The following is a 23,624-nucleotide window of genomic DNA, read 5'->3' as shown; positions in this document are numbered from 1 at the left end:
CTCCCAAGGCTGCAGCAAGATCAGGGAAGCATACCTTTGCAAATAAGACATGCACCGTGTCAAATGGAAATGCTTTCCTTGGCAGTGAGCGAAGGACTTTCATGATAACAATTTGGAATCCTGGAAAACTATCTGGACTTCGAAATGGAAAATGAGCTCTGCACTTTGCTGCTTTTGGGACCTCACCTCCTCGTCTCCAAATGCGGATGTTACGTTAAGTTGCCGGAGTGGCAGCTGTCTGGCCAGGGTTGTCTTCCTCTCTGTGGTTGCCACAGTGCGCTGAACACTGGCCTCTCATTTTAAAACTCCCAGTTCTTTCTATCCTAAGGCCAATTATAGTACTATGTTTAACCTAAAAATTAAGATTTATATCATAGTATGACAGTTGTGGTCAACATTCTTTATTTCAACAACTTCTTGATTTTATTAACTTTATTACTTTCAACAACTTTCCATTTAGCTATGTTGTTAGAAAAACGTATGGAATACTGAGGGAAGTTATAGGACAAGAAATACGTACTTGGAAAGGTAATTTTTGTCTCCTAAGAGATTGCCCCCAGTGTGGAGGGTTGTGTGGTATACCTTATTTAGCTGTGTGAGGTTGGTGTTTTTGAAGGGCTCCCCATAAATGTCATTCTCAACTCTGCTGGGGATCTAAAGAATTTGAAAATTTAAACCAGGAGAGACAGATAGGGGCAAAATATCAAGTTAAAAAGAGCAAAGTTGGAGAATGTGGCCTTAGGGCTGACAGCCAAGCGTGCTTGTGAATACCGAGCCCAGAAGCAGGCCCCTCTCCACTACCAGGCAGCACAGCCCTGGCCTTCCCCACCAAGCTTAATCATTTCTAGTGTTTGATTTAAAGTGAGACATGTGCAACTCTTCCTTTTACTTGAACATTTAGAAGCCAATATAAGGTTCTTCATTGGCCCAGTTTCAATATTGTTGTGTCTCAGGGATCAGGGAGGCCATGTGTTGGGGCGGGTGTGCTGGTTTGCTACAGGTGCCATAATAAAGGAAAACAAATTAGATGGCTTAAAGCAATAGGAATTTGTTGTCTCATAGTTCTGAAGGCTAGAAGTACAAGATTAAGGTGTTGGCAGGGTCTTCTTCCCTCCAAACCCCGTAAGTGGGAGTCCTTCCTTATCTCTTCCTAGCTTTTGGTGGAGCTGTCAATCCTTGGCTTGCGGCTGCATCACTTAGATCTCCACTTCTGCACTTTCATGGCCTTCTCCCTGTTTATCTCCATCTGTGTCCAATTTTTTTTTTCTTCTTCTCCTTCTTCTTTTTTGAGATGGAATCTTGCTCTGTCACCCACGCTGGAGTGCAGTGACATGATCTTGGCTCACTGCAACTTCTACCTCCCAGGTTCAAGCATTTCGCCTGCCTCAGTGTCCTGAGTAGCTGGGATTATAGGCATGCATCAACACGTCTGGTTAATTTTTCTATTTTTAGTAGCGATGGGGTTTCACTATGTTGGCCAGGCTGGTCTCTAACTCTTGACTTCAGGTGATCTGCCCACCTCAGCCTCCCAAAGTGCTGGGACTACAGCTGTGAGTCACTGTGGCCGGCCAAATTTTCTTCTTATAACAACACTATTCATGTTGGATTTAGAACCTGCACTTATGACTTCACCTTAACAATTTCATCTACAAAGACTCTATTTACAAATAAGGTCACATTTTGAGGTCCAGGTATGTCCCGAGTGTGTTCCTTCTGGTGGGTTCATGGTCTCACTGACTTCAGGAACGAAACCACGGACCTTGGCTGTACGTGTTACAGCTCTTAAAGGTGGTGTGGACCCAAAGAGTGAGCAACAGCAAGATTTTTTGTGGAGAGCAAAAGAACAAAGATTCCACAGCATGGAAGGGGACCCAAGCAGGTTACTGCTGCTGGCTGAGGTGACAAGCTTTTATTCCCTTATTTGACCCTGACCACGTTCTGCTGATTGGTCCATTTTACAAAGTGCTGGTTGGTCCATTTTACAGAGTGCTGATTGGTTCATTTTACAGAGTGCTGATTGGTCCATTTTACAAACCTCTAGCTAGCCACAGAGCGCCGATTGGTGCATTTTACAATCCTAACTACAGAGTGCTGATTGATGCATTTTACAATCCTCTTGTAAGACAGAAAAGTTTTCCAGGTCCCCACTTGACCCAGGAAGTCCAGCTGGCTTCATCTCTCACTGGGATTTGGACTTCAATATGTCTATTGGGTGGTGGGGCCGGGACACAATTCACCTCACAACTGTGAGACTTTGTGCAGCTCACAGCACTGGTCACAGAGAACACCGGCTCTCTGAGCACAGCTTTTCCCCTAAGACAAAGAGTCATGCATACGGAGTTATTTACTTCAAAGATAGGAGGAGAACTCAATGAAATTGAGAAAAAAGAACAATACTTATGAGGAACAAAATGAAACAGATGAAGACAATTGATGGATTCTTAGCTTGACTATGAAAAGAAAATGTCCAAATAAACATGAGCAGAAATTCAAAGGGAGATATTACAAATGTTACCACAGAAATGCAACAGATCATCAGAGACTACTAGAAACAACAATATGCCCACAAACTAGAAAACATAGAGGAAATGGATAAATTCCTGGAAATGGGTGGGGCACGGTGGCTCAAGCCTGTAATCCCAGCACTTTGGGAGGCTGAGACGGGTGGATCATGAGGTCAGGAGATTGAGACCATCCTGGCTAATACGGTGAAACCCCGTCTCTACTAAAAAATACAAAAAACTAGCCGGGTGAGGTGGCGGGCGCCTGTAGTCCCAGCTACTCGGGAGGCTGAGGCAGGAGAATGGCGTAAACCTGGGAGGCAGAGCTTACAGTGAGCTGAGATCCAGCCACTGCACACCAGCCTGGGCGACAGAGCGAGACTCTGTCTCAAAAAAATAAAAAAAATAAAAAAAATAATAAATTCCTGGAAACATACAACTTCCCAACATTAAACCAGGAAGAAATAGAAATGCTGAAGAGACCAGTAACAAATAGTGAGCTTGAATCAATAAAAAGTCTCCTAGCAACAACAAAAAGCTCAAGAGCAGATGAGTTTACAGACAAATTCTACCAAACATACAAAGAAGAACTGGTACCAATCCTCCTGAAACTCTACCTCAGATTTCACCATCAGTTAAATGTACCATTTTTCCTAGGAATCAAGTGAGCCAAGACTTACAGAGAAGTGAGGAGTGTCAGCCAGTGGAGGTCCATCTTCTGCAGTGAAAATTAGTAAGAAAGAAGGATCGTAATCCCTGCTATGAGCTTAAAATTTATGCCCTCCCAAAATTAATACATTGCCTAGTCTTCCATGCAATAGTATTAAGAGGTGCAGCCTTTGGGAGGGGATTAGGTCATAAGGGTTCCACTCTCATGAATAGTATCAATGCCTTTATAAGAGAAGCTTTAGGAAAACTGTTTGCCCCTTCTGGCATGTGAGGACATAGCAAGAAGGTGCCATCTATGAAGCAAGGAACCCTTGTCAAACACAGAATCTGCCGGTGCCTTGATCTTGGACTTCCCAGCCTCCAGAACTGCGAACAATAAATTTCTGTTATGTATTGCCCAGTCTAAGGTATTTAGCTATAGCAGCTGGAATGGACTAAGACACCTCCCATTATTCAATTTTAGTATCCATTGAACATTCAGTTTAACATATTAACGAAAGCTCATTTTCCGGGCATTGCCTTTCTCATGAACTTTAGAAGTACAGTTTCTTTTTTGTGAGGATGCTTTGCATTTTGCTTGCAACTCATATTCCTAGAGAAAAGAGAACACTATTTCCCTGGCCATCCCAGCACATGTTCTGGACAAACTTCTCAACCTCCTGTTTCTAGTATTGGAAGTCCTCCAGGGAATGCCCTCTGGTGGGCGTCTCATTTTGACTTCCACCTGGGCTCTGTCTTACAACATCTCCTTAATTCTACGCAGGACCACCTTGATCAGATTCCTCTATAACACTACTTAATAGTTTTCCATTCAAGTTATCCTCATAAGCATTAAAAAATCAAACTCTCTGGAATTGTTCTGAACTTCTAATCCTCTAAGCCTCCATTCTAGGGTTAGAGAATATGAGAATCTGTTTTGGGGAGGCTTGGGGTGGCTACTTCCTACAAAATTAACAAGTCTGATAAAGACGATAGTGTGACTCTTTATTCTATTTTAGTTCAGTTGGCATCGGTGAAGGCAGGAGCCATGAATTCACTGCACGGGGCTTATGAAACGTGCCTGGCTGCTTCAGATTTTTCTTTGGAGCTCACAACTCATAAGTGTTCTCCTGGGTTAGTGATAGGAGATTCTTCATCTGTCCTGGGAGAAGAAAGATTGAGTTGGGGGCAGGGATTTGGATTTTTAATTCTTTGGCTTGAAGTCAAATTTTGGTGCAAATACATTACATGAAAGAGCTAATGTTATGAAAAATTATCTATTATTAATAGGTAGACATGAATTTGTTTCCAAAATGAGACCCATGGACTCTGGAGCTGGGAGAAAGAACCAGATAACTGGTAAGCATGGGTCCTGCCAGGTGGGGCAGACCTGTGGAAGTCCTTGTTCGTTGGGAGGAGGCATTAGGAGAGCTCTGAGAGATGAAGAGGGCGTGACAAAACGAAGGAGAGCAAAAAAAGAGAGGCAGAGGAAACACAAAACCAAATGTTTCCTCTATTAAAATGTTTGCTTTGGTCAGGCACTGTGACTTATGCCTGCAATCCCTGCACTTTGGAAGGCTGAGAAGAGAGGGTCACTTGAAGCCAGGAGTTTGAGACAAGCCTGGGCAACATAGCGAGACCTCTGTCTACAAAAAACTTAAAAAATTATCCAGGTGTGGTGGCACACACCTGTAGTCCTAGCTACTCAGGAGGTTGAGGTGGGAGCATAACTTGAGCCTAGGAGGTTGAGGCTGCAGTGAGCCATGATCATACCACTGCACTCCAGCCTGAGTGGCAGAGCAAGACACTGTCAAAAACAAAAACAAAAACAAAAACCAAAAAAAAGAAACATGCTTGAACAAACCCTGTGAGAAACGATTACATAGTCTTAACTGGGTCAGTATTTGTATGAATGAAGAATGCTCGTGTGTTTGCAGAAAGGGAGACAAAGAAAGTCAGCCTTTGTTTTAACTTCCTGTGATGCCAATCAGGTGAGGTGGAACTCGGGGTGTCAAGGCAGACTGATTCTTATTTGCAGGGGTGTTTCATTTTGCACAATATGAATAGTGCAAATATTCATTGCACAATAGTTCACATACTCTTCTCAATAAAAACTAATTTTTTAATTACTTTGGGAGACATTCAGATAAATGTTACGGTGAGTGGAGTTTTGATGAAGCACACACGCTTTTGTCATTGCGTTGCAGTTAAGTGAGTAATCACTTTCCTGCTTCTGCTCCACAAATCTCGATTGCCTGAGGTCTGGTGTGCTGAGTGTGTCCACCTGCATGGACCCTTGCTGTGCATGGTGAACGTGCTGTGCGCAGTCAGCCCAAGTTCTACTCTGGCAGATCAGAGTCATCTGAAACAGCTCTCGAGTTTCTCATACAATCTGAGCTAACTGCTGCCTGACAAAACAGGCAAGTGCAGTGGGAGGAATACATCATAATTCCGCTTCCAAATCTGTCTGAATAAACATTTGCACAATGGCTGATCAAGGCTCTGTGTGTTAACTATCACGTCCCGTGCTGACAATTTATACAACCTCTTCGTGAAGATTCTCCTGGTGAAACTTTCATTTTTGCAGTTCACACTATGACATTACTAGGAAGTACTGTTTGTGTTTGCAAAATACAGCTACATGCTTGCATCCATTCATGTTTATTTATATAGATGCTCTTAGCACCAGGGTAACAGCAGGTTTGACAGGAGAGGAACTTTTCTGCTGAAGACATACCACAGATGCCGTGACTTGAAAGAACCCCATTGTTTCTTTCTTTGCCTGAACATAGCTAAGTAAGAAGGTTTTTTGGAAAAACAGTAACATGAAGAACATGGATAAAGTTAATCTTCAACTTGAGACCATTACAGCCAGGAAATGGAGGTGAATTTTAAATCTTGTTGGCTGTTATTCTGTCTTTATACCTGTAATTACTTCCCTTCCTTCCCATCCTTTCTTTCCCCCTGCTACAAAGATGGTGCCAGTGGGAGTAGAGCTGGGAACAAGGTTTAATATTGTGATTTTGAGTTATTATCTTTAAAGTCACTTTGCTACCAGGTTTCCTTGGGTGTTGAATTCAAATCACTTTTGTTTAAAAACATTGGTTTTCTTTTTGTTATTTTTTCCCTCTATTGCTCCTTTTTCTTCTGGGTGTATTTAAATATGGAAATCTTCCTCTCAAAGGGGCTGATATGAAGAGTGGGAAGACTCCCACAATGAGAAAACCCTGCACTCTACAGAATCACAACTCTCATTCCCAGGTGATTAGTGATTTGGTGGAGCTCAGTGTTCGTTATAAAGTTACTCATAAGCAACGATGATCATTTCTGGAGAAAAAGACAATGATCAATTTCATGGCCCCATATGTAATCGTGACTACTTTCAGGCATTTATCAATGATCAATTACCCATTCCCTGTTAATTAAGAGCTTAATCTTCCCAGTCATGTAATGTGAACAATGGTGCACTGTTGCAAGCTGCCTATTATATTTCCTCAGGACAAAGACCAAAGTAACTGGTCAGGGAGTGCTCAGAGCTGTCACACTGGATTTCCTGCCTCTCCAGCCAAACACAGTAGGCACAGTTCAGTATTAACAGACTCACGTTTTCTATGAGCTAGGATGATGTCCTTCCCCCATAAAGCCAACATTGAACACATTTTATCTTTTAGCCTCAATATCATCACTCTTTTTTATATTTTTACAAATATGCATAGTGAATAAGAGAAGAATAAGAGAGGGAAGAGAAGAAGAATAATGTTCCCAACACAAAGAACAGATAAATCTTTGAGGTGATGGAGATCCCAGTTACTCTGATTTAATCATCACACATTGTATACAGGTATCGAAATAGCACAGGTACTCCTAATACGCACACAACTATTAGTTATCAATTAAAAAGAGAAGAAATGTCTCAGATACCAAGTTTCTTGCTACCTAGGTTAATGCTTCATTTCCCTGCTGCCTTCTCCAAAAACAGCATCTCATCACCTGTATTCCTCCCAGTATTGAGCCTCTGGGTGGGTGGGGACCCGCCATGTTCTCTGCATGGCCACTTCCACAGAGACTCTCACTTTGCTCCCCTCCTCTTCTGGAATCCCTGCATTTGAATTGCATGTTAGACTGACCAGTCACTGTTACAGTCATCTACAACCCCAGGGCCCTTCCCCTGCTCTCTGTTGGTTTTTTCAATATGACCATTGCCTTAACTCTTGGTGGCTTAAATACCCACATACTGTACATAAGCTGGTCTCTCTATTCCCTGACCTATTCTCCAAAGATCTCATTCTAGACACACTTCAGTTCCCCATTCCACAGTCACATCCTGGAATAGCTACAAAGTCCATATTTCCATTGCAAACATCCTGGGCTCCAGCTGCAGCCTTCTTCCTCTGTCACTCACTTCCTTCACTGCCCTGTCTGCAATGATGCTTTGATCTGCCTGCACCCCTTAACTAACTGTGTCCAGAGAAAATCACATGCCCAGGCTTACTACTCTAAGTCTCTTTCATGACCCTGAGCTTCCAGGGGGACTTGAGTGCACGTGGCAGCCAGGCTTCATCTCTATGGTCCACTCAGTGCTCCTGGCCCTTGCCAGGACTCACTGTTCTTTCTGCGCTCTTGCACCTTCTTCATTCAGTTGATGATCTTTCTTCCTTCCTATCTAACAGAGAAAGCAAAGGTGATCAGAAGAGAACCTCCACCTGCTTTCCTCATTTTTTTCTGCTCACCTATCTGAAATCTAGGTGGAGTTTCCGAAATCTCAATTCTTGACTCCCTGCAGCCGAAGGCTCAACACCACGTGCAAGCTGCCAAGGCTTAAAGCTTGCATCTTCTGAAGCCACAGCCTGAGTTCTATGCAGACCCTTTTCAGCCAGAGCTGGAGCAGCTGGCACAAAGGATACCAAGTCCCTAGGCTGCACACAGGATGGGGACTCTGGGCCCAGCCTATGAAGCCACTTTTTCCTCCTAGGCCTCAGGGCCTGTGATGGGAGGGGCTGCCCTGGGGACCTCTGACGTGCCCTGGAGACATTTTCCCACTTTGTCTTGGGGATTAACATTTGGCTTCTCATTACTTATAAAAATTTTTGCAGTTTTCTTGAATTTCTCCTCAGAAAATGAGATTTTCTGTTCTATTGCATGGTCAGGCTACAAATTTGCTGCACTTTTATGCTCTGCTTCCCTTTTAAAACCGAATGCCTTTAACAGCACCCAGGTCACCTCTTGAATGCTTTGCTGCTTAGAAATTTCTTTCACCACATACCCTAAATCATCTCTCTCAAGTTCAAAGTTCCACAAATATCTAGGCAGGGGCAAAATGTTGCCAGTCTCTTTGCTGTAACATAACAAGAGTCACCCTTGCACCAGTTCCCAACGAGTTCCTCATCTCCATCTGAGACCACCTCGGACTGAATTTTATTATCCATATCACTATCAGCATTTTGGTCAAAGTCATTCAACAAGTCTCTAGGGAGTTCCAAACTTTCCCACATTTTCCCATCTTCTTCTGAGCCCTCCAAATTGTTCCAACCTTTGCCTGTTCCACAGTTTCAAAGTCAATTCCACATTTTCAGGTATCTTTTCAGCAGTGCCCCACTCTACTGGTACCAATTTACTGTACTAGTCTGTTTTCATGCTGCTCATATTTTCATCCATACCCAAGACTGGCCAATTTACAAAAGAAAGAGATTTAATTGGATTTACAGTTCCACATGCCTGGGGAAAACCTCACAATCATGGTGGAAAGCAAGGAGGAGCAAATCTCATCTTACATGAATGGCAGCAGGCAAAGAGAGAGAGAGCTTGTGCAGGGAAACTCTGCCTTATAAAGCCATCAGATCTCATAAGACTTATTCACTATCATGAGAACAGCACAAGAAAGACCTGCCCCCATCATTCAATTACCTCCATCTGGGTTTCTCCCACAACATGTGGGAATTCAAGATGAGATTCGGGTGGGGACACAATCAAACCATACCAGTCATCATGATGAGATGCTGTCTTCCTTTCTGCTTTCACCCCTTCTAATGCACCTTGCACACTACCGTCAACCTTCATAGAGTGCACATGAGTATGGCTTGATTTAGTCTGTTTGGGCAGCTATGACAAAATGCCATTAATTGAGTAGCTAATAAATGATAGATATTTGTTCCTCATAGTTCTGGAGTCTGGGAAGTCCAAGATCAAGGTACTGGTAGATTCAGTGTCTGGTGAGGCCACCTTCCTCACAGACAGCACCTTCTGTATCCTCATGTGGCAGAAGAGGCTAACTAGTTCTCTTTGATAATGGCACTTATTCCATTCATGAAGGTTTTGTCCTCATGATCGAGTCACTTCCCAGTGGGCCTGCTCTCTATACAAGCACACGGATGATTAGGTTTCCATACATGGATTTGGAAGGGAACACAAACATTCAGATCATAGCACTATTCCCTTGTCTACAATCCAGCAACCTGTCTTAGGTAACTTCATCCCTTTGGATAAATATTCAAAAATCTGTTCAAAATCTAGGTGCTGACATGTGTATGCTTGAGTCTTAAAGGTGAAAGTTTCCTACAAGTAGTTTTGGGCACTCCTAGGCAATCCATTCTGTTCAATTTCCTCTTTGCAAATAGACCCTCCAAGAGAAAGAGGAGGTAGACTGTGCTTCTTAAAGTATGCAGCAATCTAAATACAGTAGTCCCCTCTTATCTACAGGGGGTATGTTTCAAGACCACAGTGGATGCCTGAAACCCTGGATAGTATGGAACCCTATGTGTACTGTTGTCCTTAGTATCTGCAGGGGATTGGTTCCAGCATCTCTGGCAGATACCAAAACCCACAGGTGTTCAAAAGTTCCTTATATAAAATAGTTAATATTTGCATATAATCTACACCTCCTGTATACTTTCAATCTTCTCTAGATTACTTATTGATATGGTTTGGCTGTGTTCCTACCCAAATCTCATCTTGTACTGTTGCTCCCATAATTCCCACATGTTGTGGGAGGGACCTGGTGGGAGACAATTGAATCACAGGGGTGGTTTCCCCTGTACTGTTCTCATGGTAGTGAATAAGTCCCATGAGATCTGATGGTTTTACAAAGGGGAAACCCTCTTTGCTTGGCTGTCTTTCTGTCTTGTCTGCCGCCATGTAAGATGTGCCTTTTGCTTTCTGCCATGACCGTGAGCCCTCCCAGCCACATGGAACTGTGAGTCCATTAAACCTCTTTTTCTTTATAAATTGCCCAGTCTCAGGTATGACTTTATCAGCAGCCTGAAAACAGACTAATATAATACCTAATATGATGTAAATACTATGTATATAGTTATTATATTATATTGGCTTTTTTTTGTATTATTTTTTATTTTTGTATGGTTATTTTTATTTTTATTTTTAAATATTTTTGATGCAAGGTTGGTTGAATTTGCAGATGTGGAACCCATGGACATGGAGAGCTGGCCGTGTTCTCTTCTTTTCCTATATATACAGAGCTATGAAAAAGTTTTATTTATAAATTAAGCACAGGAAGAAATTAAAAACAATAACTAGTAATAAAATATAACAATTATAACAGTGTGCTGTAATAAAAGTTATGATAATATGGAAAAAAATCTTTTAACTCTCCCAGGTAGGCTCTGGGTGGATGAGAGGGAGCTCCTCTTGGCAGAAGCTGGAGGTGTTAAGATACACACATTTGCAGCCCGTTTGCTGCCTCTGCTGGGGTGCTGCTCATCATGTCTCATCCCTTGGTCCCATCTGGCTGAGCTGTCCCACTGCTACTTGCCTCTGGATAATTGGAGTCTTGGTCAATTGCTTTTTTGAAATAGAAGGAAAGACATGATATAGTGATCTAGATGCAAATAGGTGGGCAGACAAGTGAGGAGAGCATGTGAAAGTTCTCTTCTGATTACCTTCGCTTTCTCAGTTAAATAGAAAGCAAGATCATCATGCAATGATTAACAGGGAAATCTCTCCTTCATGTTCACGGTTAAGGCCAAATCTCTGTCACCGCATGCCATGCCCTGCGTAGCTGGCTCTACCCACCTCATTTCTTGCTGCTTCTCTGTAATGCACTGCATGGGAGACTTTGGAGCATGCCTCTCAGTCCCTAAGTGTATGCCCTGGCCTCCAGCCTTCTGTGCCTGCCCTCATGTGGCTCCTTCTGTTGGGCTTACCTCACTTTTGTCTGCCAAATTGTCCCCTATCCATACCTCAGGGCCAATTCGGTGGGTTACCTCCGGGGGCAAGTTTCCATGAATACCCTGGATGGAGCTAGCTATCTTCCCTTTGGTCCCTGACATAGTTTGAATGTCTGTCCCCTCCAAGTCTCATGTTGAAATGTGATCCCCAGTGTTGGAAGTGGGGCCTGGTGGGAAATGTTGGGTCATGGGAGTGAATCCTTCATGAATGGCTTGATGCCTTTCCCATGGTAATGAGTGAGTTCTTGCTCTGTTCACTCAGGAGTTGGTTGTTTAAAGGAGCCTGGCACCTCGTCTCTCTCTTGCTTTCTCTTTCTTGCTCCCTTTCTCAACACATGACGTGCTGGCTACCTTCCCTCCCACCATAACTAAAAGCTTTCTGACGCCTTACCAGAAGCCAAGCAGATGCCGATGTCTGGTCGTGCTTGCACAACCTGCAGAACTGGGAGCCAAATAATCTTTTCTTCATAAATTTCACAGTCTCAGATGTTCCTTTATAGCAATGCAAAACTGATAAACACAGGTCCCTTATGGTACCTTGTCCACATGCCTCTGTGACCATGTATACAATGATTTATTTGAGACCTTTATTTTTGTGTCTTACTCACCCTCTCCCCCAGGGTAGGGACCTGTCCTGGCTCATGAAACCACCAGTGTCTAGCACAGTGTCCTGCATATAGTAAATGTTCAATGTTTGTTTGTTTGAAGGCAAAAATGGATGAACGGGCAGGATTTTTGCCTTTATCTAGGTCTTCAGCTAGTCACTGATTGTAGAGATACAAAATGGAGCAATTTTTAAAAAGTGAATAGTAAACAAACAAAGAGAACATGTAATAACAGCAACTTAACTAACATTTTAAAGTTAAGTTGCTGACTAATTTCACTCCCAAGATTTAGAAAGGCTGTATAAGTCTAAGTCATCACTTTCTCCCTCTTATTTTCAAAGTAGAACTTCCAAATCAAATGATGCTGACCATTTAAAAAAATTTGTTTTCAGAAATAGTAGAATATATAAAGTGCTTAATCAGAAGGGCTCAATATCACTGAAAATAATATCAAAGATTCCAATAGCAATGTTTTGCAACACATTAATAAATAATCAAAAAGCAAGAAACCATCATTTAGACTTTGGGACGTACAGATAAACTTGGTTGAAAGAATTGGTATCATCAATTCAGGCAATAGCTGTGACCCAGGAAGGGATTACCAGTTTTGCTGTACTTAAAATTCTGTACTTTGCTTTGCTCTAAGTCTGCATTTCGCTTGTGCCACTGGATGCTTGTTCTAACTCTGTTTCATGTTGGGTTGTTGCTGTGCTGGGAAGATGAGCTTTCAGAGACTCAGTTCACAGCAGACAGTGGACTTTGGTTAAATATGAAGAATACCTTTCTCTCTAAACTATAATAAAGTCCTTTTACATCACATTCATCCTGATATTACCTTATTCGCTTTATTGACTACAGAGTACTTATACATGCGTTCAAGTCTTATAAAAATTGAATCTAGCAGCAGCTATAAATAATTAAACTTCTCCTAGCTGGGACTTGCCTGTATAAAGATGTTACAAATTCAGAGTCATAACAGGGAGGGTAGAACAGTGATTTATCATTGCGAAGCCTAACAACTCCCAGCTTCTGGCTTTGTGTTTCTACCCATCTGGCTCATTGCTGAGTCCTAGGGTCATTTGTGTCCACAAAGCTCCATGGCGGGAGACAGAGAGACACAAGAAACCAGAGTAACAATCTCAGTGGTGGTTTCTCATAACTGGATCCACGCATGCCTACGTTAGAGTGAGACTTTTCATAGCTAACTTCAATTGCTATTTCAGGAAGATCCCTCACCATCTGAAGAAATGCATCCACTCTGCATTAATTTTAGAACATGCCACAGTGATATGGGTGGGGAAAAATGGGCCCTCTCTTAGGAGCCTGGCGCCTGCTTGTAGTAGCAGACACACCTCTTATCTTCCCTGCTTTAAAAAACGTAACCATTCATCATTAGATAAACTCACTTTAAAATGTGAGCACAGTCGTTACCAGATCAGTCTCAAACTATTCATTTTTGTGACAGTATTTAATTATGATCTCAGTGCAAGATAAAAGCTTCTGATGAAGTCTTTGTATATTCCCTTATAAATTTGATTACCAATTCATGTAAGACACTACTCATAAAAGTAGAGATTAAATGAATAACAATTGTCTTGAAATAAAATTGTTACCAGAGACAGAAAGGTGTGTATTTTCATTTTCCTCGGGTGTAGCAAGGGTGCTTGATGCTGCACGTGTGGGATGTGGTGCTGAGGTCAGTTCCCTAGCACTGCTGTCATCCCACGGAAGCCAACTTTAAAAGGACTAAAAGCATCCATGGAGATGGGTTCATGGTAGGAATCCCATGTCACAGATGAGGCTGGTGGGTGTTGGGGAGGGTGTCATGCCCACCTACCTGCATCAGGACCAGGATCTGTGTTTTGTGTGACCACAAGGCCAGAGGGGCTCTGGGGGGCAGATACTTCAAAGGCAGTTATTGTGTGCAAGTACGCATGCAGAAGGAGCAAAAACTGCTTGTGGGGAAGAATTTGATCAAACAAAAAAATGAGAAGCAAAAGGGAGGAGTGAGAAAAGGAGGGTATGGGAACAGGCTTGGAGAAAAGGGAAGATGAACAATTTAAGACAAATGTGAAATACTACCTCTCAATTTTGTCTGGAGCCAACCTGATGGCTACCAGGCATTTTCTATGCTTGAGTGTGAAATTCCATTTTTGCAATTAGCCTGAGTGTTTTCAAAAGAGAGGCCCACTACTCCAGGCCTGGGGACACCTAAGACGAAGGATGAAGGACGCCTCTCATAGGCGGCCGCTTATGAGCACACAGCTTAAGCCCCACGGACACCAGGACCTGCTGGATGACTCATCGATTCAGGACAGCTGGTTTCTCCACTCTCTGTTTCAAAAATCTCCTGAGATGGAGACTCCAAAATCTCACATCTCACTTCAGTGGTCAAGCTCTTTGAGAGTAATTTTTTCCTGCTTCAATGAACAACTGTTCCCACTTGTTTATTCCTCTGTGAGAGAGAAAGCTGTTCATCAACATTAAGAAAAACCTTGTACCTGACATTGTTGAAAAGTCATTATGTAACCGTATCTCAGCCATTTCAGTCCCTTTGCATATTTCCCTAAAATTGAGAAAATTTATATTAAATGAGATGCAGGGTGTATGGCAGGGAGATAACGTTTGAATGCATTTTGCATCCAATTCTCAACTTAGCCACTTACTGAGCACCTACCGTGTGTAATTAAAGCTGTTAATGGCAACGTCCTTCTCTGGAATCAGTTGATCACGAATGTGATTTTGCACAAGTTTTTTTTTTTTTTTTTTTAATTTATTTTTGAGAGAAAGTTTTGCTCCTGTTGCCCAGGTTGGAGTGCAATGGCATGATCTCAGCTCACTGCAACCTCCACCTCCCAGGTTTAAGCGTTTCTCCTGCCTCAGTCTCTCCAGTAGCTGGGATTACAGGCACCTGCCACCAAGTTAGGCTAATTTTTGTGTTTTTGGTAGAGGGGGGTTTCACCATGTTGGCCAGGCTGATCTTGAACTCCTGACTTCAGCTGATCCAGCCACCTCAACCTCCCAATATGCTGGGATTACTGGCATGAGCCACGGCGCCTAGCCTTGCACAAGTTTCTTACTCCTTCTAGGTTTTCCCTAAAAGTGATTTTGTAAAATGGTGATGATGATATTTAAATGATCATCATAACAATGGCATCTTTGAAATATGTAGAATGTCAACTAAATACCAGATGCTTAATAAGTTTTAAATTTTGGCCAGGCACACTGGCTTATGTCTGTAATGCCAGCAGTTTTGGAGACTGAGGAGGGAGGACTGCTTGAGTACAGGAGCTCAAGACCAGCCTGGGCAAGATAGTTGACTTTTAAATTTTCATATGATAATAGCCCTATTTAGAATTAGTGACAAAATGATGAATTAATTACTCAATAATTAGGTTTGGAACAATGGGATAATCATATTTTTAAAGTTAGATTATTATCCACAAAATCTCAAATTACTTAATGGCTCTAGGTCTTCCCTAAAAGCAGAGTTGTAAAATGCTGATGATGAAATTTAAATGATTATCATGAGAATGGCATCTTTGAAATGTGTAGAATGTCAACTACATATTAGATCCTTAATACATTTTAAATTTTGGCCAGGCACAGTGGCTCATGCCTGTAATTCCAGCACTTTTGGAGGCTGATTTTAACGTAAAACACAAAACTATAGGAGTACTAGGAAAATTTTAAGAGAAATATGTTATAGCCTTTGGGTACAAAGGGCCTTTCTTAGCATTACATCAAAGCTAGAAATTGTGAGAAAAAATATTCTTATAGGAATGATTGTACAAAGATAGTCATTCAAAGATGTCAGTTGCCAAATAGTTTTACTGTTAATGACATGTAAAATGCTTAGTATATAATTTTACATGATAAAAATCATGCAAAAGCAGCATACAAAACTGTTCACTCCATATTCTATGCTATTTTGAGAATGCAAATTAAAATACCTACAACCAGTTGTGATGGGTTACACCTGTAGTCCCAGCTACCTGGGAGGCTGAGGTCGGAGGATTGCTTGAACCCTGGAGTTGGAGGCTACAGTGAGCTACGACGGCACCACTGTACATCAGCCTGGGTGACAGAGTGAGATCCAGTCTCTGAAAAAAAAAGTTAACAAAGAAATTTTAAATTTTAATTTGGGGACTATGCCACGTGTAAAGGCTCACAGAAAAATCATGATTCAGACCTTGCCCTCCAGGAACACGTTGTCTAGCAGGAGCCAGGCGATACAGGAGGGATGTGAGAAAGCCTCCAGGGAAACAGACCAGGGGTTGGGCTCGTTTGGGGGTGACCTGGAAAGGCTTACCTGGGTAAGACCTGTCTATGAAGGGCAGGGGTACAGGGGAAGGTGACATGAAAGCCTTAAAGGGGGGCAGTTGCCACCGCTACAAGAAGTAGCTGTTGAAAGTCTCATCTGGGAAGAAGCTGGTCAGGCGGTGGCCTATTGTGACTGCATTCCTCTAAAACCAGACAGTTTCCTGTTGGCGAGCTGAGGCCCAAGCGTGGACAACAGCACAGCTCTCCCTGCTGGAGCCTGGTCTAGGAAGGAGGGAAGCAGGAAGCAAAGTCCGTGTCTGGGGACTCTCAGCCCAGGGTGTAGGACTCTCGGCCTCTGAATGGTGCCGCTGCAGGACTGTGCCTGGGGATGCTATTGAGGTCGTGGAAAGACTCATTTGGACGTAAACTCCTGGTTGCCTGAATGGCTGCTGTCCTCAAATTCACGTAGATTGGACAGAGGCCCGTCATGGTGGAGGGAGCGGAGCCCGGCTCCCAGGCTCTCAGTCTCCAGCCTCCTCTTCTGCTATCAAAGCCCCAGCCTGGGCTGGCAGCTTTTCAGGGAGGCTTGTCTATCCGTCGCTATGCAGCAACTCTGATTCCCATGAAGGCTAGTTCCACAGGGACGTCCATAGAGAAAAAATCCTTGAGAGACTAAACTGAGATTAAGTGGTAGGAAGCCTAGAACAGCAGTCCCTGACTGGATAGAAAATCAACAGATCCCTCAGAGAACAACACCCCTGGCCACATCCCTCCTCCAAGGGCCGAGGTAGGTCAGTCGTGCAAATGACAAAGCCAGTGGCTCCCTGGGCTTGGCTCTGCGTCTCAGGGGCCATCAGTGTGTGCGTGACATCCAGCATGAAGAATGAGTTTGAATGGATCAGTGCCACCGAGACTCCTAACCTGTTTTGGAGAAGGAAATGCAGTTGACATCATTTCTGTCATGGGCTGTGTGCCCCACGCTCTCACATTACCATGACTCACCTTGCAGGAAATTGATGTATAGCTGCAGGTTGTGCTGGACCAGGGAACAATACCATTTTCAGTGCTGAGAGGGGGAAAGAGTTTGCCGGACACATGGGCCTTGGGAGTGGTTTCGATGTCTGCCAGGCGTCAGGTGGCCTCCCTCAAATCCCAGAGTCTTGTTCACGTCACCACAGAGCATCAGCTGAGGCAAACACCACCTTCCTCACTAAGCATTTGCCGTCCCCTGGTGGTTTCTGCAATAAAATAATAATCACTGCTCTTTCCTGAGAGCTAACTCAAAGCCCTGCATGTTGCATCATCTTCAATGCCCGTCAGACCTAAAAGGCAGGATGATCACCACCATTTTGTAGATGAGGAAACTGAGGCTCAGGGAGTTTTCAGGACTTGTTTGGGTTTGCACAAGCTTGGAAAAGGATTTGAACACAGGTAGGTCTAACAAAGCTCTTCTGTTTTTCCCCACTATATTATGCTTTACATTGTTCTAAAAGTTTGAGATCTATGTGTCTGTTACAGCCTTTGTTTTTTTAGAATTGGAGTTCTCAAGAGACATTTGGGTCACACGGTGACTGTGCTGAAACTCCCAGCCACCTCCACTGGCTCCCTTCACCCAAACTGTAATCTTCTTGTTACTTTCCAGTCATTTGTCCTGAAATCTCATCATAGATGAAATATTTCCTACCCTATTTCCATACTCTCTGTTTTTCCTTCAGAGACAGAGTTTTGCTCTGTCACCCAGGCTGGAGTGCAGTGACATAATCACAGCCCACTGCAGCTTCAAACTCCTGAGCTCAAATGATCCTCCTGCCTCAGCCTCCTGAGTAGCTGGGACTACAGGTGCTTGTCACCACACCTGGCTTATTTTTGTCTTTTTGGTAAAGATAGGGTCTCACTGTGTTGCCCAGGCTGGCCTCAATCTCCTAGCCCCAAGCACTCCCCTTGCTCTGGCCTCCAGAAGTCCTGGGATTACAGGCATGAGCCATTTCACCCAGCCTCTATTTTCATATTGTTTAACTGCACATTTCCCTGAGCTAGTCTCAGATTCTGCTCTCTGTTTTTCTTACTGATTGTGCAGATTTTGAATGAAGCCTCTCTCTTCTGCACATTTGCCTTCCCCAGACAGAGCTTGCTGTGGAAGTAAAATTTCAAAATAATCCTCCAACGTGATTGTGGCCTAGAGGAGCAGAGCAGCGGTGGGAACAATTTAATTCCTAATACAGTCCATACCTCTAACTCCCTGCGTGCATGCCACTGAAATGCAGAGAAGTTGCTAGAACTCCTCCACTCCTGCAGAGCTGTTGCCTCTCTGAGCCTGTGTGACAATGTTTGCTCTCCCTGCTGTCACTTTGCACTTCCTCGAGTCTCTTTGGATAGCACTTCATGATTTCTCCCTGCAGCAATGATGGAAATATGTCAGCTGTCAAAGGCTCTGGCAGCAGAAGGCAGCTGAGAATAAAGCGGCTTGACGGTGAAGTCGGTGACCCCTAACCATACCTCGCTTTCCACCGATGATTTGCCTGGACAATGTTTAAAGCGGATGAAATATATATTTTTTGAATCAGGTAACTGTTTTTGATAGAAGCTGGATACTTTTATTATAGATTAAACTTGATAACCTATCATTCTTTGGGAGAAAATATAACAACTTATTCTGGGTTGGTGTAATATTTAGATAGAAAGGCGTTTCCCTCTCTCTTCCAAATGAACCTCTCCAGACGTATGTTACACAAGTACATTTGTCAAATGCAACTTCCTCTGAATTATAGAATAGATTAACTATGTTAAATAACCTTAACAAGGGCAGAAATGCAGAAGTTCATATGTGTGCACTTGTGTGAATTTCCATCATTGTGTGAAACGTGTGCTTCTTAGATACTGTACTCCAGTGAGCACTGACGTGGCTTGTGGGTGACTTAAGGTTACAGTCAGAATCATAATGTTGTTATTGGCCTTGATCTTAGTTTCACATTACCAGTGTTTCCCACCACTTGACTTTCCTATTTTAAAAAAGAAAACTAAATCAAAATTATTCACACAAAAATGCCCCTTGTACACTTTGAATATTTTTAACATTATCTGAGTAAAGTGATGAAGGGACTGTTTTACTCCTGATAGCCAAGACTGTGCACCTTAAAGACCAATTTACTTTTATAAATGCACAAATGTGCAAATCAATGGTTTTATCACACTTTTAGCTAAAAGTATTAAATGTTTCTAAACTTAGTAAATTTATGAGGATGAAAGTGGCCTTAGACTTTGCACCTCCTCATTTACAGATGAAGAGATGGACGTCCAAGTGAACCAAGTTGCCTGAGATCAAATAGCTAATTAGTAGATGAATTAGAACTAGAACTTGAACATGGATCTCTGCCCCACAAATGAGCCATCTTTCTGCCAACTGCTAAATATATTCAGGTTGTGATCATTTTGGGTGAAATGATGCTTGCTTTCTTGTCTTAATTTGTTTTTATTGTGATTTTTAAATTCAAGGATATCTCAAATTACTGGCCCATTAAATCTTGTATTCTTTTGCTTGTTGAAGGCAACAGGAGATGACCAGTGCTGGGTTTCATGGGAAGAGGATTTACAACTTTGCTGGAGCTCCACGTACTAGCAGGAGCCTGATGAGGAGGGCGGCTGTGTTCTGAATTATTTTCAGGAAGTCTCCTTTAGCCCGAGACCATCCAGGCAAAACTGCCACAGGATCCTGCTGCTGCAGCAGGATGTTACCAAATGAGACCTTGACTCAAAGAAGGGGAGCTGAGATCAGGAAGGCCAAAGTGGCTTCCGAGAATTCAAACACTCCAAGGAGGCTGGGTGCGGTGGCTAACGCCTATAATCCTAGCACTTTGGAAGGCCCAGGTGGGTGGATCACCTGAGGTTAGGAGTTTGAGACCAGCCTGGCCAACATGGTGAAACCCCGTCTCTACTAAAAAAAAAAAAAAAAAAAAAATCAGCTGGGCGTGGTGGCATGCACCTGTAATCCCAGCATTTGAGAGTCTGAGGCAGGACAATTGTTTGAACCCAGGAGGTGGAGGTTACAGTGAGCCACGCCACTGCACTCTAGCCTGGGCAACAAGAGTGAAATTCGGTCTCACAAAAAAAAAAAAAAAAAAACACAAAAAACAAAAAAACACCAAAACCCAAAAAACAAAACCTCCAAAGGACATATGTGCGCTCTTGCTCTCAGGAGGCTTGCGATTCCTGGGGAGAAACTGATCACACACATACCAAGTATTGTAAAGTGGTTCAAAGTTGCAAAAGGGAGAGGCAAGTTCTGAGTCTCCTCCTGCCTCCCAATTCCCTTCTCTGAATGGAGGGTCACTGACTAATTTGTCACACTCCAAGACCATGATTGGCTATTTTACAAGTAGACAAGGTTACCATGCTTTAAAAGGCAAGGCCCCGTAAGCCACCTCTCTTTGTTGGAAGTTGCCAGCCTCTGGCCCTCCTCTCATTTCTCGAGTGTAGGTTTGAGGTCTGGGAATGCTGCTGGTAGCTGTGGTCTGTCCCTTTCAGGACTGGGATTTGGAAGAGAAAGGAAAGACCCTGCTTGGAGCCTGAGCCTAAGCTGAGAGCTCCAGCCTGAGGTTGCAAAGAGGCCCAACTTTGGGTGTGGATTTCAAGCCCAGATGGCAATAAAGGAGCACCCTGTCTTCCCACGGGCTGGAGTTCCTTGTGAGAGTGCTTCCTTGGAAATGCTGTCATAACATTGACAGGGCAGAATTTCAGCATTTCTCACCCTTGGCCCTAATATCCATCTCCCAAATCACCCCCAGTACCAGGAATCATTAAGAAAGCAGTGGTAGTATTGAGACAATCAAAAGGCTGTTTGTTTAAGAATTGTCACATACAGCAGATGAATTTCTGGAAAAAGTGTCTTCAGCATTAGGCAGAGGTATATTGTTATACACAAAGAAAGGCAGGAGAAAAACACCAAGAACTTTCTGGAGTAACTTCTCAACAGTAGGATGCTGTGTCCCCCTAGACAGCTCTATCAATCACGTGAGGAATTGATGTGATTGGGTTGGGGCAGAAATGCCATGGGGTCTGATGCAGCATAGCTGTACGTCATGGAAAATGGCTACTGAGACAGGCAGCAACTAGATGTAGAATGAATCTACTTAAGTAAAGAGAGTGTTTGCTTTAGGAGAGCAGGATGCAGGACCATAGCCAGAAGGAGAGAGCAAAACCTGTCTGAGAGTTGAGGGATTTGTGATGTCCTGCCTGACACACCAGCACCCCTGATGATGCTGTCAATGGCTTTCTCTCAATTAGACCCCCTGGACAGGTGGAAGCCGAGGTAAGTTGGGTAACTGATGTCTTCATGCTTCCACAAAGGGCTCGCTTTGGGCAGATGGAATATGTTAATGCAGGTCCCTGAATCAAGCAGGGAATTCTGAACACATTTGCAGGCCAGCGAAGGAAAGGTCCTTCCCCATGTCATGGTTCCACGTGCTCTCCACCATAAACTTGGAAGAATTCAAGCTGACACATCATGTGAAATTCAGGGTGAAAAAAGTCCGTTGAAATGAATAATGGAACGTGGAAGACCTGTGGAACTTGTAGTTGGACCTTTACCTCTGTCTCTGTCCACGCAAAAGCCTGTAATAGAATGTGCAAGGATAACATCCTCAAATTTTTCAAAAATGACTTTACAGTTGATCCATTTATTTTGTCAGGGGGAGGTAAGGGGACAGAAAAAAGAATGGGAAAGAGAATGAGAGCAGGGAAAGAGAAGAGTGATGAGTGAAGGGGAAGAGAAGGAATTTTCTAACAACTCCTTGCCACAAAATGATGAGTGATGGTGAGTGATCTAATTAGGTCATTAAGTGGATGAAACAATATGGCCAAGGTAAACTTATGTAAACTGTTTCTTATTTAAATTACATTGGATACTTGGATCATCTGTTTAATAAAAAATCTCATCCACTCTTCCATATTGGCTTAAATCCTCTCCCCTTAACAAAACCTTTTCTAAGCACTGCAACTGGCAAATTTTTTAAGTTCTTTTTACATTTTTTACCATATTATTTAGTTGAAACTAATTGCATGGGGCGTTATTTCACGTAATTACTTCCATGGGTCTTGTTTCTCCCCAAAGACATTTTTCTTAGGGAGGAAGAAACCAAGCTACAAACGTTTTTCTCATGTTTTTCTATTCTGTGTTCTGTGCAGTAGATGCTGCTGAACATTTGCCAGGAGCCTGATATTTGGAAAGTCTGGCTCATTTTCAAGGCTATGCAATTTAATGATACGACAAAACCCAACATTTCTAGATCCCAATTAAGTACTTCATTGTCCTGACTTCATTCATCATAATGGGAAATTAACTTACTGTCTAATATCTTATTTTCTTCTCTTTAACATAGATAGTAATAAACTAACCCATTTGAGAGTTTTGAAGAATAATGAATAAATAAAATTTGCAAGCAAATGTAAGTATAAAGATGTATCTAAATGCAGGTAATATTAATTGAGACTGATAAAATAAACCAGCTAGTAATGATGTGGAAGTGATAAGGTTAAAAGCTGCACTTTTTTTTTTTTTTTTTTTGAGACGGAGTCTTGCTCTGTCGCCTGGGCTGGAGTGCAGTGGCCGGATCTCAGCTCACTGCAAGCTCCGCCTCCAGGGTTTAGGCCATTCTCCTGCCTCAGCCTCCGGAGTAGCTGGGACTACAGGCGCCCGCCACCTCGCCCGGCTAGTTTTTTGTTTTTTTAGTAGAGACGGGGTTTCACCGTGTTAGCCAGGATGGTCTCGATCTCCTGACCTCGTGATCCGCCCGTCTCAGCCTCCCAAAGTGCTGGGATTACAGGCTTGAGCCACCGCGCCCGGCCAAAAGCTGCACTTTTAAGTTACATGTACACATCGTTAAGTTACACGTACACATCGTTTTGCAAACCAGATTTTCAGTAACTAAATAGAAAATGACTTGAAGAAAATACATGAGACTTTTTGAGTAATTCTGAGGTGGGAGAGAAATTTTTAAAAATTCTGAGGATGTATGATGGGATTATCTAAGACTGTTTCTCTCTTAGTCTCCTGAAATCTGTTTATAGTGTAGACATTAACTTTGTTTATAAATTTAATGAATCAATTTTTGATTAGATAAACATGTGTATGGTAAAGAAATTCCATGAGACTAAATAATTCTTCCACTTCTGTCTCCCAGTTTCCTGGTTCTCTTCCTCAGAGAAAACTACTATGTTTCTTGAATTTTCTTCAGTGGTATTCTCTGTAGATACAAACATATTTCTAAATGTGCCTTTCACTTTTATAGCATGAATGTTGGTGTTCCAAGCAAGGATTCTACACTTTGCTTTTTTTCACTTACCAATATGTCTGGAGATTGTTCCATACATACATGTCAATCCACCTCTTTCTTTTTAACACTAGAGTCTCTGATTATCTATCTATCTATCTA

General features: G+C 42.7%; 1 long non-coding RNA gene across 1 annotated transcript; it reads left to right on the top strand.

Moving 5' to 3' along the window:
* LOC105521831 lies at positions 1–22,637 on the top strand. Its single transcript, XR_001003344.1, has 3 exons — positions 1–218; positions 18,319–18,761; positions 19,742–22,637. It is a non-coding gene; the product is annotated as an uncharacterized LOC105521831 (long non-coding RNA).
* The last annotated feature ends 987 nt before the right edge of the window (positions 22,638–23,624 follow it).

The sequence above is a fragment of the Colobus angolensis genome, unplaced genomic scaffold (genome assembly GCF_000951035.1).
Source record: "Colobus angolensis palliatus isolate OR3802 unplaced genomic scaffold, Cang.pa_1.0 Scaffold41, whole genome shotgun sequence".
Taxonomy (NCBI): Eukaryota; Metazoa; Chordata; class Mammalia; order Primates; family Cercopithecidae; genus Colobus; species Colobus angolensis.
The sequence above is the reverse complement of the archived record's forward strand: the minus strand, read 5'-3'. Positions and strand labels throughout refer to the sequence as shown.